Raw genomic sequence first — 18,292 nt, forward strand, 5'->3', positions numbered from 1 at the left:
CTTGGGACCCAACTCCCTCTCGTCAATATCCTTTTTGGAGTGTAACATCACTTCGCACATTCCTAGGATTCTTATAACGTTCATAGTGCTAGGATCTTCTCATTGTGGGTTCAATCAACTCTCCTTTCATAACTTCTTGTCTCCCGTGAGAGACCTACATATTTATCATTACTCTCCGGGCCATTCATTTCATATATCTCGTGCCTATGTAACATGTTTACATCTTAGAATCATATACATGGTTCCCACACTATTCACATATACTAGTTAAGCTTATGTCTCATTTATCACGTCACTGACTCTTTCGAGGTAGGTAATCACTTCTAGCACTCTTCTCATATAAAGTATGCTCATGGTACGATATACTTGTATCATATGTCATACTATTCATTCAACATGATACAGGTGCCATGTGTTTAATATTCAAGCCTTTACCCTTTCGTCATGTCACATGACAACATTACTTGGAATAAACCAAAAGAGCATTTAAACTTACCTTGAACCTCAACGCACGAGTTTGAGGAAGAACAGTTTCACAACCAGTTTCATCGCACGATTCAGAATATCAAAGAAGGATAATATTCCTAAATGCCCATGTAGCATCCCAATTATAGATGTGGTCGACAACACACCGATAATAATGAATCTACTAGACACGGCTCTGAGACATCCTAGGACACCTTAAAACCTTAGGCTCTGATATCAAGTTTGTCACGCCCCAAAATCGAGAAGTGCGACCGGCGCTCAACCAAGTGAACCCGACCGAGCAAGCCTGTTAGATTTCTTCTACCCAAACTCATTCATGAATAAGGAGAATATATGTTTTCTTTAATTAAACAATAAAGTGGTCAGGTCTGCAATTACCAATTTCTTACCATAAGTTTTACCATTTTTAAAGTCTCAAATGGACAAGTAATACAACCACATCATAGCATAGTTTATCTTTCCAAGCACCAATACACAACCCACACTATATCTACGGAGCCTCTATAGATAAAGAAGAGTACAATGATAATGCCGACAACAAGGCCCCGGCTATAACTCAAACAGAATACACAGAGTACAAAAGATTCATGACCCTGGAATGAAGTGGGCTCACCAAGTCAGCTGGGAAGAAAGTGCACTGCTATCACTGATCAATATCTCCTGCTGTGGAACCACCTGCATCCATTTAAAGATGCAGCGCCCCCGGCAAAAGGGACGTTAGTACCGTTGAATAGCACTAGTATGTATAACTAAACACCCTCTCAATAGAATGACAAATAATACAACAGGATTATCATAATATCAATGAAAGCCTTAATCAACATCAAACCTCAATTCAGGATTAAGACAGTGTTCAAATTAATTTCCATATCTCACATTGGGAGATTTTCAGTAACGATATACCATTGTTCACAATACTAATGTTCACAATACCAATGTCCACAATCCCAATATCCACAATACTAATGCCACCGTACTTTTAGCATGGAGTTTGATCATGACCCAATCGGCTAGGCTATCTCATTAGAGAATCAACCACAGTTGCTATCAATACCAATACCACCGTAAATTTAGTACGGAGTCCGATCACGACCCGATCGGCTAGGCTATCTCATTAGAGAATCAACCACAGTTTCTGTCAATATCAATACCACCATCTTTAACACGGAATCCGATAACAACCCGATCGGCTAAGCTATCCATTAGGGACATCGACCACAATCACAATTTCAATTACAATATCCAGCACAATCACCACCATGTGTGTGGCATGGTGCCCGATCATGACCCGACCGGCTAGGCCGTCTTATTTGAGACATCAACCTTTTTATATCAATCATCGCATTTCATAATACTTTCACATCTTTTCATTTCATTGGCACTAGTGGCCATAATTATAAGATCATTCTTGTCACGTTGGCCATATTCAGTATTTTATGCTCACCTTATCAATTTCAAACATCATTATCATCATCAACAATGAATACAATTCAAATCAAGGTGTGTAGTACACATGTGGGCAATTTAGAGTCTAAGGCACATAGAGATATTTCACAAATTTGGCATAATAGCCTTCATTTATATTTGACTTAAAGTCGAAACATTATTAATGCACAGCCCATATTTTAACACATCCTCAATTGGTAACATAACATGAATAAAGCATTTGGGATGCTTATTGAACATATTTCTTGCAACCCAATCTTACTCGGAATAACCAGTTTCATAATGAATTACTCGAGATTTACATAATTTACATGAATATTGTGGTATTCAATTCTAAGAGAAGAGTTTAGCCAACATACCTCACTTGAGCTTCCTTAAACTCTAAATATTCCGAAATTCTTAGCAACTTCAATCTATTTTAGAAACATAACAAATTGAACAAAAGTTAGGAAGATGGTCATGGTTCTAGCTCACTTGACCATTTTATCAAACACTAGGTGTACATAAGGTTTCAATGTCCTTTTTATGAAGGATTCTATCATCCCACAACCCAATCTTTACCATTTTTAGCTCAACAATCTTCCTAGACCCCATGATAACATATGCATGTAAAATAAACAACTCTCATGCCCAAAAATTATCTTGCTAGTTACCCATTTTCAGAAAATTTCAAAATTAGGGTTTAGGGTGTACAATCTTACCACTAGGATAAAGAAATAGTGAGCTTCCCTTCTTAATCTTCTAAAACTTTAGCAAGAATTGAAGAAAACTAATTGAAGAACATCTTCTCACTCTAGGGCACTCTCTCTCACTCTAAAATGTCAGATTATATCTCAAAAATGGCCCAAAATGTGTATTTAACGAAGTAGGGCCGGGTTTTAAAAAACCAAAAATGAAGCTCCGGAATAGGTTCTGCGGTCGCATAATTGGTGTCCAAAATGACCAAAAATCTGCCTGACTCTGCGGTCCGTATAACTATTCTGCAGTCGCATAGTACACCGCATAACAGTTATGCGGTCGCATAGTCGACCGCATAATTGCTTCCAACTGACCCCATTAACTGCCTCACTCTGCGGCCATTATGCGGTCCACAGAGTGATTCTGCGGTTGCATAATGGACCGCAGAAATGCACTTTTCCGCCAGACATTTTCTGCAGGATCTCATGTTTCTATAATACTCAACACATAAAACCAATTCGGCACCACGAAACATTACTTTCTTTTTGCAAAATTTTATGGGCTATACACTTAAGTACTTCGAAATTTTTCGGGGTGTTACATACAAGCGTTACTTCAGATTGCATTCTACGTTGCTATTCTTTTAAATTGTTTAAAGATACGTATCTATCTTTAAATTGTTGAAAGATACATATCTATCTTTGATATCTTTGAATACATATCTATCTTTGAATTGAAAGATACGTAGTTCAATATTGTCTTATGTTGAATTGATTGCCACCTAACCCATAATGTCATATGGTTTGGTGGTGGCTTGATGCCACGTGGGGGTAGGGTAGGTTTTAATCTTTCTCCATAACTTATTAGTTAATTAGGTAATATCCCGTTACCATTATTAACCAATTTCTTACATAATTAAGAATTATCTGAACTTACTTAAAATACTACTCACTTTTAACGTACCTTGTACACATTACTATCATGGTCATGTATTACCTTGTATGGCACTAGTTCATAAATATCGGGTATTATCGCTCGGACCGTATTTTATCCCAAATCGACAACATTCAACGAAACTCATTTTTTTGATTCGTTTACCCTTTTTCTTTCACGGCACTTACTTATTGTTTGATATAAATATCATAAATGCTTATAATCTCAAGAAAATCTCATCCCCGAGTCTACGCCAATTAACTGAAGACGAAACTTTAATCCTACGAAAAGTGAGATGTAATATCCTTCCCCCCTTAGAAACATTCTTCCTCGAATGTTTACTCTTAGATACTTTGGGAAATTTTTTGCTAGAGTCTCCTCCGTACACTAGACTAAAACTAAGCCGTACGCAGCCAGAAAATATACTATACATGCCACACATGGCCACTGTCTATAAATAGTAACACTTGGCTTCACACAACTGTCCATTATAAATTCTGAGAGTCAAAAATGAGAGTTGTGCTGAGGTATCCCACCTCATGCTATATCTTCAGTTTGAAATAGGTGGGGGTATTTAGACTCCATTTCTTCCTCCGCTTCCTACATCATCTCTTCCATATTCTTGCTTCTCCATAAAACCTTCGCGGAGGCTACCTCTTTATTCCGTAGCTTGCAGATTTGTCTGTCTAGTATGACAAGTCCTCCGTAATCTGTACATCATCCGTGGGTACCACCCGGGTAGGATCGCCAATGCACTTCCGTAACATAGATACGTGAAAAATCGGATAGACAGACTCCAATTCCGACGGCAATTCCAACTCACAAGCTACTTGGCCCACTCTCCGAATAATCCTATAAGGCCCAATATACCATGGGCTAAGCTTTCCTTTCTTGCCAAACCTCATCACGCCCTTCATAGGCGACACCTTTAAGAATACCCAGTCATTAACCCCGAACTCTAAGTCTAGTTGCCGCACGTCAGAATATGACTTCTGACGACACTGGGCAGTCAACAGTCGCTCCTGGATAAGCTTTACTTTCTATATAGCCTGCTGAACCAGGTCTGTGTCACACCCCAAACTCGGGGAGCGCGATCTGCGCTCAACCGAGAGAACCCGGCCGAGCAAGCCTGTTAGATTTCCTTCTACCCAAACTCATCCATGAATAAAGAGGAGATGTACTCCATTAATCAATCACTGAAAAAATTTTATTAACAACTTCCTTTTTCATTCCCATTAGCATCTTCATTCGTAATTTTCAAAACATTACGAGTTTATAGAGTTAATGAAAAACATGATTTCCAAATACCAACATTTCTAGTTCAATTCCCAATATCAACAACAACCCACAACCTGTCTATGGAGCCTCTAAATATAATAGAAGAGTAATATGAAAATGTCGGCAACGAGTCCCCGGCTATACCTCAAAACACAGTCCATGAGAAACAAAAGATACATGACCCCAAAATAAAGTGGGGCTCACCAAATCAGCTGAAAAAATTGTACTGCTAACACTGATCAATGTCGCCTGCTGTAGAACCACCTGCATCAATTAAAGATGCAGCGCCCCCGGCAAAAGAGATGTTAGTACTGTCGAATAGCACTAGTATGTATAGCTAAAAATCCTCTTTCAAAATAGAATGCTCATATAAGAAAAGGCCACACATAGAAACAATAAGTCACAATCAACAATATCTAAATGTCCAGTTAAAACATAATAATTTTTAAAATACAAACTTCATATATAATTTTAGTTTGGAGATCATTAGCACCGATGTACCATTGTTCACAATACCCATGTTCGCAATACCAGTGCTAACAATACTGATGTTCACAATACTGATGCCACCGTAAGTTTAGCACAGAGTCCGATCACGACCCAATCAGCTAGGCTATCTCCTTAGAGAATCAACCACAATTACTATCAATACCAATACCACCGTAATTTTAGCACGGAGTCCGATCACGACCCGATCGGCTAGGCTATCTCATTAGAGAATCAACCACAATTATTATCAATAACAATACCACCGTAATTTTAGCACGGAGTCCGATCACGACCCGATCGGCTAGGCTATCTCATTAGAGAATCAACCACAATTATTATCAATACCAATACCACCGTAATTTTTGCACGGAGTCCGATCACGACCCGATCAGCTACGCTATCTTATTTGAAGACATCAACAAAAATCTCAATTTCAATGAAGAGTAATAATTTTATCATATCAATCTCAACCCAAATAAGGAGAATAATTCACAAAAATAACATAGGTGCAAATATATTTACCTCATCATCTTTCACATTGTATAAATCTCCACTAGTATTTTCAGTCATTCACAACGACAATATTTCCTTAACTCTTTTGGTCATTCACAAGATTCTTTATTCATGGCACAGTGGCCATATTTGATATTCCACACTTTCATCTTTTCCCTCTCATGTATCATCATCATAAATATCAACATACATATAATATTCCGGAAATCACAACTTTAAGTTCATTAGAAATGAACAATTTAAGCACAATAGATTTCTTTCCGAGAAATGGAGTAATATAATTGGCAATTGATGCGCAAGTTAAAATCATTAACAAGTAACACACCATTTATTTTTGAAATACTTTTTCCCAAAAAAGACAATACACAATTTCCACTCAAGAATATGTAAGAACGCAAAACACATTGGAAATACTCACAAAGCATAATATTTGTTAAAATAACCACTTATGGCATGACTTGAGTACGAAAGCTTTTAGGCAATTCTATTTTCGAAGTCATTTTAAAACATTTGAGTCGAGGCTCATTTCATAACCTTTCTCACATCATTTCATTTCATTGGCACTATTGGCCACAAGTATAACTTTCACTCTTGCACATTGGCCACACTTTATATCCCAATTCACTTATTTTATTTTCAACCACCTTTATAGGTTATCAACAATTATACATTTCCAATCTAAGTTTTAGGTATACATATGAGCAATTTCGAGTCTTAAGAATATTGAGATTTTCTCACGCAATTAGTATACTAGTTCTTATCTAAAACACCACTCAAAGCCACAACATTTTAATATGCAAACCATACTTTGAACAACTATCTTTCGACATAAGGCTCATTTGGAATAAACAAGTTTATAGGGAATAACCCGGAATATAGAAGTTAGGAATCTTGAGCCAATCATACTTGGTCTTACGGAAACATTATGGATATTTATTCTAAGAGAGAAAGTTTAGCCAACATACCTTGCTTTGAGCTTTCCTTAAATTACTACAACGTTCCGAAAATTCTAGCAATCCCAATCTATTTTGAGACATAACAAAAATTGAACCATTATTAGGAAGATATTCACGATCTCAACTAATTTGAGCATTTTATCAAACACTAGGTGTGCAAATCTAACTACAAGGTTCTTCTACAAAATTTCCTTCACTCCACAACCCAATCTTTACTTATTTCAGCTCAACAATCTTCCCACAAACCTTATTAGTACAAGCATGTATAAATAATGCTCTTGTACCCAAGAATCATATTCCAAAACAACTATCTTTTACCCAAATTCAAAATTGAAAACTAGGGTATGGAACCTTACCTCTTAGATGAAGATCTTGTGATTAGCTTCCTTGATTCTTGAAGATTGGTGTAAGATTGGATGATTATAATGTTAGGTTCCCTCCTTCTCTCTCTAAAATGCTCTTACCTCTCTCTAAAACCCTAAGAAAAATACCCCAAAATAAGCCCCAAAGCCTATTTATCAAAATGGGGTCGGGTTATGAAAAGAGGACCGCACAATTGGTGTGCAGGTCGCACAATGGTCGCAAAATTTGGTGCCTAGAACTGGGCAGTTCTGGTCCATTCTGCGACCAGTTTGCGGTCGCATAACCATTTTGCGATCGCATAATGGTTGCATAATGGTCGCAGAATTGGTCGTAGAATCGCATTCTAGCAGCCTTTGGTAATTTAGTAATAACTTCTTGTAGGAATGTCAAAATGACGGACCGCTTGAAGCGTTGGAAAATAGACTCAAAGAGCTTTACTTTAATGGGTAACACACCATATAACTCTTCATATCAAGAGAGGAATGCTCGTTTGAAATTAGGTCTTGTGCGAACTCACTAGAAACGTTATTCAATCATGAAATTTTTAACTTGCCTTAGCCTTGGGGCTCTTCTTAGACCATAAACCATTCTTAGTGCACTTCATACATATATTATCAAGATCAATTGATATCATTCATATAATATTCCCTTTTCTGCATATAAAATAATATAATTAGTACATATCAACTTTCTTAATAGCGCTTAAGTACTTCAAAATTTTTTCGGGGTGTTACATTCTCCCCCACGTAAGAACATTCATCCTCGAATGTTTTACAAGTCCTTTATAATAATATAGTTACCATCTTTTTTCCTTCAACCATTATACATAGCACTTATGACCACATCGGTCTTATACATCCTTTCCAAAATTTCAACTTACTTATGGACCTTAAGATTTGGGTATCTTTACAAATTCTTAAAAATTTCGACAGAGTTTTCCCTGTAACTGGGCCTATCCACTTGTCAGAGAATCCCAGAAATCAATCCTAACAATATATCCATTACTCAACGATGCACCACAGTATATATCAAAAACACCGATCTCAACATTAGGGCATTATATTAACAAAAGTGGTATCTTGACATGAAATGTACACATTTAAACCATAATGCATAGAAGGAGCGTTTTTTAACCACAACCATTTAGCTCTACAAACAAGTGAGAATATTTCATTTCCTCAACACTTTCGTACTACGAGTTGATCTCCTCGACTCACAGACTTAGCCACAGTACTTGACGCTGGCAATCTTAACTTCCAGACTTATCTTACAAGGATAGCAAATAGTTGTTCCTCATAATCAAATTAACTTCACCTTCAATAACCTCCACCAGAACAATATACAAAGGATTTGCAGTTACGTTCTTATACATAGGCACATGAAACACCCGGTACACGAAGAACAATAATAGGGAAATATCATACTCATAGTTTGGCCTATTTCCTTTCAAGATTTCATAAGGTATAATGTGACTACATATACTTTACCTTCCTTAATAATTCACACAATATATTCATAGACAAATCTATAGAATAATCCGTTCACTTTCTTCCATTCAAAATCTCTACGCCGAACACCCAAACTAAAACTTTTGCGATCTCTAACAATTACTCTACGATGTGCTAGCATGAATATGACCATAACATTTTCTATCCAATATATTTGATCAGGGAATCATGCTTCTTCTTTGAAACTAGACTCAAAGAGCTTTAATTTAATAGGTAATATAGCATATAACTCTTCATATCAAGAGAGGTATGCTCGTTTGAAGGTAGGTCTTGTGCGAACTCACTTGAAACTTTATTCAATCATAAAATTTTCAACTTGCCTTAGCCTTGGGGCTCTTCTTAGACCATAAACCATTCTTAGTGCACCTCATACACATATTATCAAGATCAATTGATATCATTCATATAATAGTCCCTTTTCTGCATACAAAATAATATAATTAGCGCACATCAACTTTCTTAATAGCGCTTAAGTACTTCGAAATTTTTCCAAACATGCTCTCTATTTATTCCCAGAATAAATAAACAGAAAGTAAAAGACACACGATATTTACATGAAAAACTCATTGCTCAAGGGACTAAATACCACGACCTACCCTAGTATGATTACTCCACTAAACTGAACAAACTTCTAATTATAACCTATTGTAATCTAGGAATTAAACTCTTAATCACTCACCCCTTACAATAACTCTATTGCAATCTCTTTGTAATAACTCTATTATAAGGCAACACACTTTAACTAACTCTAGTCAACACAACAAAAATAACAATGGTTGAATATTGTCCTACAAAAGTACTTCTAGAAAGTGGTGTAGGAACACAAGTATTAAACAAAATAACAAGACACAAAAAAACTTAAGGACTTAAGACATCTTCAGTGTTTGTAGCAGCTTTGTTCTTGAATGCACCTGGAGAACAACAGCGTCTAGCACTTGAGAGAATGTGTTTTTTAGATTTGCAAGTTTTATGTCAAACCTTGTAAATGTTCTATATATATATGAGAGAACATGTGAGAATAGATAGAGATAATACATCTTTTGGTTTGGCCTCTAGCAGCCGCTGCACTACTGCTAGTCGATATAGTGAGACAACTTTTACAACTTCAACCTGTTAGGCGAACCAACTAGCACAATACTAATTTGAAGAAGATGTAAAATAATAACGTAAAATATAAAATATAATACAAACTACCCTAAGAATTAGTATCACAAATCATGAGCAACTAAAAAATTGAATACAACACTAATTTGAAGAAGATACATTATTTCAGTTGCTCGTGACTTGTGACACATGCTCTTAAGGTAATTCGTATTAAATTTTTCATTTTTACTTTATTATTTATATGATATTTTTTTGTGTCAAGACCCAAAATGTAACCAAGATCGTGATGACACCTAACCAAATATGCTAGGTAAACCAAAAAGCATAAGCCATAATTTTAAAAACTATAAAGCTATAATTAAGTCTAAATGGAGATAATAACATAGCATAAGTCTAAAGATATCAATATAAGTGTAAAAATAACCAAATTACCCCTAAGAAATGTTGTCATGATGTCATGAGCTCTAAATAATAACAAAATACAAAGATCTAAATAATGCATCACTGTCTGATATAAATGAATAGTAATAAAGATAGAAAGTGACTTAAGTAACTGCAATCCAAAGAGCAACTCTAATGCAAGTCTCGAAGTCTACAACTAAATAGTCTCATGGGACCTACTAGTGCCAAGTTTAGTATCTATATAAAAATATGCAGAAGTATGAAATTTCGTCTCTAATCTATTGCTAAATCGCTCGTAGCTAATAGAATTGTTTGATAATCGTTCGCCAATTCCTCGCTAAATATGATTAGCAACAAATTTTTCAGTTTAGCTACAAAATTTATTCGTCGCTATCTCATATTTATCTAGTAGTGACTTTTCATAACCTGTGCAGTTCGTAAAACAAAATAACAGAAGCAAAATGTAGAAGCAGTGTATAAAGTATGCACAATTTAAGCATGATATAATATATATGTTTTCATTAACTATAAAGTCCAATGCATATGCCAATGCATCTAAACATCAATAAGAATATGCACAATCATCATTTATATAAAATGCATCCACAAGAGTTACATATCAGGTAAAATGGATGATCAAGTGACTTTAGAAGGATGGATCCAAATTCACGTACAATAACAAATAAGCCATGCAGACAATTCAACATTCCATAGCCTCAATTAAGAAATAATCTCATATACAAGTGTAAAAGCGTATGTATAATGCATGACTACGTTACACTTCGTGTTTTCGTACGTAAGAGTACGTCGTAAGTTAATTGATGTAAGCTCATAAATGGGATCATCTTTAAACATACATAAATTAAGTTAATCATGTTATATTGGAGGTTACAAATATTTAAGATCATGAACAATAAGTACCAAGAGGGTTGGAAGGTTTAGAAGCTAAACGGATTGAATAAAATAAGTTTTGTCAAAAGTCGACAAGTTGGGATTATTATAACATATACTTTTGGGGTGAGATTATGGTGCTCAACATTATAAGGAGTTGTGGTATGAATTATTTTAGTCTTATGATAGTCGTGTGTTAGTTTTTTAAGTCAAGCAAGTCGTGGAACAAAAGTTGGCAAAGGTCATCATAAGTTACATTCATAATATGCTGAAAATTAGGTCAAATATAGCTGAGCGTTTTTCCAAATATACTTAATATTAAGGGACATACAAAATTGAAGCTCTACGAGTCTAATTTCCAATGCATTAAACCGTTTATCGATATAATGTTGGAGTAGAAAGATATTCATATTTTCGTGAGACAGCGCAAGCAGCTCCCATGGGACTCACTTAGGCGGTGGGTGATTCTCCAACCTTTAAAGATCGGGTCAAGGCTCATTTGGGGTCATTGTTCGACCCAACTAGACCCTATACTCTCCCAAAATACTCTCAAAGCAGTATCCATGATTCTAGAGTGAAAACCAAAGAGTAAAATATGAATCAAATGCTAGAGATCCCGTAGTGCTTGCTAGATCGTAGTCCTTCATTTTGTGGCTGTTTTGGAGGATTCTTCAAGTGAAGTAACCTCGGGTTTCGTGTTGTTCTTGTTGATTAAGGTATTAATAAGTCCCTCATTCATATATATTAAATTTTTAAGGTGAACTACAAGTATTAAGGTGAGTATAACATCCTACTACATGTTCTTGAAGTTGTTTGTATGTTGGTTGCATTATTTGAGCAAAATACTACAAGAGGAGAATTTAAATAGTACGAGATGTTATTATTTTTAATGGATTGTTTTGGAAAGGTTATTTTCATGAACTATAAATGGTTGGAAACCCTTGAAAATGACTCTCTTGTGATGTTGTTATTATAAAATATTATCTACATGTCGAACTTGTTGTTGGTACTGTGAGTATTATAAAATATTGTCTACATGTCGAACTTCTTGTTGGGCTATTTGAGGGTGAATTAGGAGGTGCATAGGAGGCTAGAAGTCCTCCCGTTGTACTTAATTTCATACTGGCTATGTTGTTATGTTAATGAATGAATGACTTTGGGGTTAAAGGGTTCAAGAGGGATTCAATCCGAGCTTGTCATTTGTCGTGTTAAATAGTAGTTTGATTGGGGATGTTTATGCACTTGTTGTTGTGTAGCTTGATTTGTGTTGTGATACTAAAACTATATAGGTGAAGGTTGTATGGGTTCGTGTTGGTTGACGGACTTGGTAAAGTAAGGTTACAAGGGAGATGCTGCCCAAATTTACATAAACGAGCTACTAGTTTATGTTGCGGACTTGGACTTTACTCAGCACTGATTTTGAATCTCCTTATACTATGGTAGATCGAGTTGAGTTGTTTGAAGAATTGCTTGGAAGGTATTATGGACTCAACGGAGTTATGATATGTTAAGGCTATCCTTTCTTTCCTTTTGGTATGATCCATATGATACAACGAAAGGAGCAAACACGCAACTTTCATAAGTGACTCTATTCTTAGAAGTACTAGGGTTGCCTATGTTCTTGATTCCCCATGTGTCTTATTATTATATCGTCTGTTCATAGGTCTAAGAATATACGTAAGTTGATAAAGTTTATCCGAAGGCATAATGATCTTATGACATTCCGAGAGATCTTATTGACTTACTTCATTATGCGTTGCATTCATTTATACATGTACATTGACCCATGACCAGATGGTGTTATATACGCGTATATTATATGTACATGGGATATGGGTACGGTATTATATACGTATCACCACCTGATCAGCTGGTATATGTTGATGATTTCGCCCACAGAGGCTGAGATGATATGGTGGGATGCCCTCAGAGGCTTGATGACATTATGTATGCATATACCTATGCATGATATGACATTTATACGCATATGAAAGTTACTATAAATGATTCATGATTCACAGAGCTATTCAGACTTACAAGTTGAGTTAATTACTCCATGTTTCTTTCATGTCTTTTTTATACTGCTTTTCATGCCTCACATACTCGGTACTTTATTTGTACTAACGTCCCTTTTTCCTGGGGATGCTGCATTTCATGTCCGCGAGTCCCGATAGACATGTTGACAATCCTCCTAGTATGTTATCAACTCAGCAGAAGGTGTTGGTGCACTCCACTTGCTCCAAAGTTGCCTATTTGGTCAGTATATTTTGGACATGTATAGATTGGTATGGCGGGACCCTGTCCCGGCCTTTATGAATTTTATGTACTCTTGGAGGCTTGTAGATATATATCATGTATATGGATGATTGTATGGCTTTGTAGACCTATGTTTTGAGTTTACAAATGATGATTTCGGTCGTATAGGCCAATTTGTCACATGTATGAGTTTGTATACCATGTTGGGTCTTCATATGTCTAGTATTCCCTTATGTTTTATTCTAGTTATCTCATAACGTCCCTTCTGACCCACTTACCCATGATGGTATGATAAGAAAGATATGTTACATTCGTACTCGGTTGAGTAAGGCACCGAGTGGCCGTCGCGGACCTGCGGTTTGGGTCGTGACAAAAGTTGTATCAAAACAGTTCTGTCCTAGGGTGTCTACAAGCTGTGTCTAGTAGAGTCTTGCTTATGGATGTGTTGTGCACCACACTTATAAGCAGGAGGCTACAGGGCATTTAGGACTGTTATTCTTTCTTCTTACTCTAGATCGTGTGGTAGAGCTCAGTTGTAAGAATTCAAACTCCTAAATTCTAATTTTATTCGTAATACAATGATACCTACATCCAGAAAGACAGTTGGTAAGATATTGAATGTGGTTGCGGAAGAGTTGAGTCAGAGGAACTCAATTTTGCATCATGCTTATGATGAGTAAATGTGAAGTCTTCAGCAGATCATGTGTGTACTAAGACGTGTAAGGTTATTGATAAGGACCCATAAGGCATGAATATCTATCCACCCATATGGTAAAAAGGAATAAGAGAATCAAAAGGTAGATACAAGTAAAAGAAGCAAGGTGAAAAAGGGTACGAGGTACCCAGTGAGTGAAGATTATCAATATTTACAATTTAGACAGAGAAATATAAGCAGTTTGAGTTACTTTCAACAGTAACAAAGATATATACAATTGGCCACACCCATCTTAGTTATGCCCGATGAGAGCTAACATATATAGTTTAAGAGAAGAATGGGATATCAAGATCCCGTTGGGGTTAGAGTAACCCAAAATGGTGGATGGATTGTTATCATTAGCCAACATTTCCGAAGGATAGTGCAAATGTGGTAATAGATTTCCTTGTGCGACACCCAGATGGTGAACTCTAGAATAGTACAACAGATATGAATACTAGAATATTCATAAATTTTACAAGATAGGCTGTGGAACCCAAGAAGGGATAAATATTTACCTTAGTATGACTCTCGTCCCTAGCAAATAAAAGAGAGAATGTTAGGCATCCCGAAAAGCTAATGAGATGAAGCAAGGGGAGCTAAAAATGAAAGAACGTTTTGTTGACGTTTTAAGAATAAAGTGATAGACAGAAATATTAGTAGGAGAATAAGAATAGAGTAATTGAAGCATTATGAGTAATATATGATAAATGGATGATAACGGTAAATCAAAATATGACAGGATTACAGAGTCTATAGTCAAGTGAAGGAAAAGACAAGAGGTGACAAGCCTTAAGACAATAAAAGAGTATAAACCATAAAGTCATATCCCCATTCCGAGAAATGAGTTGGTGACTCCAAAGTGATTACCAGAAGGCTAAGTTAGACCCCCGGAGTAATAGAAATGAGTATGGGTTAGTGAAAAAGATAAACTGAACTTGAATTAGGGATCGGAAGATTTGATAATAGTCGGCATCGTGAGATTTTCAAAGATACCATCTCGAAAATAATAGAATGGACAACAAAAGAATAACCTTTAAAGTTCATTCAGGAACACGGTTCCTTAAAGCGAGCACTATGAGCAGAGTTAAGCATAAGGGACTAAGTGTGCCAGTTACAATAGGTGTCACCCTTGTGCGTAAGGAATTCAGTTATCCCCAGTACAGAAGGGTTACTGTAAGGTGAGTAAGGGTCATTGATGAAGTGACAAGACGCTAAAGATGAAGGGGTTAAACATCTATAGGTAGATCGTCGTTACACTAAATCTTAGTACTCCCCTAAAGGGGGAAGATGATGTGATGTGGTATTAAGTCAGAGTTTAGTGGTTCAAGTAACTATGGAATGGTAAACAAAGAATGTGGTAAAAGGGGAAAGGAATGAGGTTGCTTTATTCAGATCCTACATATATGTCGCGACTCTAGAACATTAAAAGGCAGTAAGAGTTTCCGGCCAGGATGTTATTGATAAATAAGTGTGAATGGACGCCTGATACATCAGGAGCCAATGCGAGAGGTAAGTTAATACAAAGGACATATCCCAAGAGAGATTACACGGAATATAGATATGAGAATGGACCAACGAGTACTTAGTAGTTGATTCAGGAAGAGTCTAGTTATGGCTAGACGAAAGGATATAGATAAATCAACAGATCATGCAAGATAAGTGTAGTGAACCCCTTCATAGGGAATTCAGTCTCGCAGATATGACATCGTAATACTTGAGAAATATTTAGATAAGTGTTGAGGTAGTTGAAGGTACCGTATAAGTGTTACAGAAATAGAAGAGAGTGCCACTAGGAAAACAGTTAAAAATATAAGTTCAGAATCAACCCTACGAGCACAAGGGCATAGAGGTAAGTAACTATGGATAATTATTGCCGAGCAAGAACATCATAAATTACGTCAGGTATATGATGTAATAAGCACACATCTTTACAAGAGTCAGAGGGTCTCCCTCAGTACTACAATGAAAGACTAGCTGAGGAAATAAGGAAGATGGCTTCAACCTAAGCATAGTAACTTCGAGAAGAAATGGTTTTGTAACAACAACCTCACTACAATATTGTATACACTCCATAAGAAAGTGGTACGTATCGTGGCTAATGAACGGAAAAAAAAAATCAAAGGTGATATTTGAGATCATATGAGCTATAGAAATTCCAGTATTCATGGGCAATAAGATAAGCCAAGTATTCATGCAACAAGTGGCAGAGCGACCAGGAAAAGTAATTCTTACATTTAAAGACAACTGAGAAGGCACGAAAGGAAATCTATGGTGATAGCAAGTTAAAGGAAGGTTGCGACTAGTATAAATAGATATGTGTAGGTTGCAAGATAAAGTATCGTAGAGCGACAAAGGTTTAGGTAGATAGGAGTAAGGATAAGAAAAGGTGAGTGAGAAGGTGACGAGAAGAGGTAAGTCCTCGGGATTAAACCCATCAAAACAAGAGAGCTGATGGTTTCCGAATGTTATAGAAATCTTGGTACAACCTGAATGAACTCAGAGGAGTCTAAGAGTAGGAGCGATTAGAAGAGATGCAATGTTGCCATGGTATTAGAATAAGGGTGTAATGGTGATAGATAAGAGGATAACGTTTAGGCCTTTGATTGGGTAATAATTTTTAGAAAAAAAAAGGATTTCATGAATTGCACGGATTAGAATACCCCCATAAAATTAATCACGTTGGGATACTATGAAATACGGTTATTGAAGTAGAGTATCGTCCCTAGGTGGATCAGGAAAATAACTTCAAATGTTCCCCGATGCAACGTGAGCCCTAGTGACAATGTATTGCATAAGATGTTTAAAGTTATCAGTGGTAGATTATGGATCAACATTAAGGTGAATCAACAATGGATGGATAAAAGTTACAAAGTATGCGATGCGATTAGGCCGACATTATTAAGATTAATGGCATTGAGGAAGCATTAAAGGACTTAGATTTATACATATTAGATAAGCAATGACAGAGTAACCTAGAGTTGGGTAGCAGACCTCGGTAATAATAAATCGAAGTAAGAATTATGGTATAGTATGACCCACCTAGATATAGTAAAGCCATAAGCATAGATAACCAAGTTTATGAAATAAGATATAGCAATAGTCGTATGTTCGACAAAGTACCAAGCAAAGAACTTTAGTGCACCTATAGATGCCCAGAGGGACAGCTTGCCATAGTTCTATATATGTTCATAAAGTAAGGCCTAGAGGTTGGCTAAAAGCTAGATGAAAAAGGAGAGAAGAGTCACATAGGCACACATACAAGGACAAAGTCATACATGCTGCATCACCAGAGGTAGCAACAGTTACGAAATTGGAAGAATTTCGACTACAAGTCGTGGTGTGAGAAAGAGGCTTAAAAGGGGGAATACCCTAGCCTTTCAATTTATTCATAGAACAATTGCCTAGATGGAAAGGACATTATTAATGTATTCATAAGAGCTATAGGTTATGAGACTGATAAGCGTATCAGTCAACATTCGAGGACGAATGTTCCAAAGGGGGGAATGATGTTACACCCCGTATTTTCGTACGTAAGAGTATGCCCTAAGTCAATTGATGTAAGCTCAGAAATGGGATCACCTTTAAACATACATAGAGTAAGTTAATCATGCACCTTGGAGGTTGAAAATATTTCATATCATGAACAACAAGTACCAAGAGGGTTGGATGGTTTAAAAGCTAAACGAATTGAAGAAAATAAGCTTCGTCGAAAGTCGACAAGTTGGGAATGTTATAACATATACTTTTGATGTGAGACTATGGTGCTCAACATGATAAGGTGTTATGTTATTGTCATGCCCCGACCTCGGGGAGCACAACCGGAGCTCAACCGAGATACCCCGGCCGAGCACGCCTGTACAATACCTTCTACCCGAACTTACTCATGAATAAAGAGGAAATCCATTTCATTTATTAGACAACAAGGAGGATCATGTGAACAACACTAGTTCCTTATCATTAGTTATATCATTTATAAAGTTCAAAATACATACATTTTCATAGTTTGAAGTGGAACGTGTGATACAAATACAATATTACTAGTTTGACCTCCCCAACACCAACATACCACCCACATTATGTCTACGGAGCCTCTAATAGATACAAAAGAGTGTGATGATAGTGCCGGCAACAAGGCCCCGACTATACCTCAAAATATAATACACAAGGAACAAAAGAAATACGACCCTGATAGGAAGTGGGGCTCATCAAGTCAACTGGGAAGAGGGTGTAGCGCTATCAAAGATCAAAGCCGCCTGCTGTGGAACCACCTGCATCCATCAAAGATGCAGCGC

The sequence above is a fragment of the Nicotiana tabacum genome, chromosome 2 (assembly GCF_000715075.1).
Source record: "Nicotiana tabacum cultivar K326 chromosome 2, ASM71507v2, whole genome shotgun sequence".
In the NCBI taxonomy this organism is placed as follows: Eukaryota; Viridiplantae; Streptophyta; class Magnoliopsida; order Solanales; family Solanaceae; genus Nicotiana; species Nicotiana tabacum.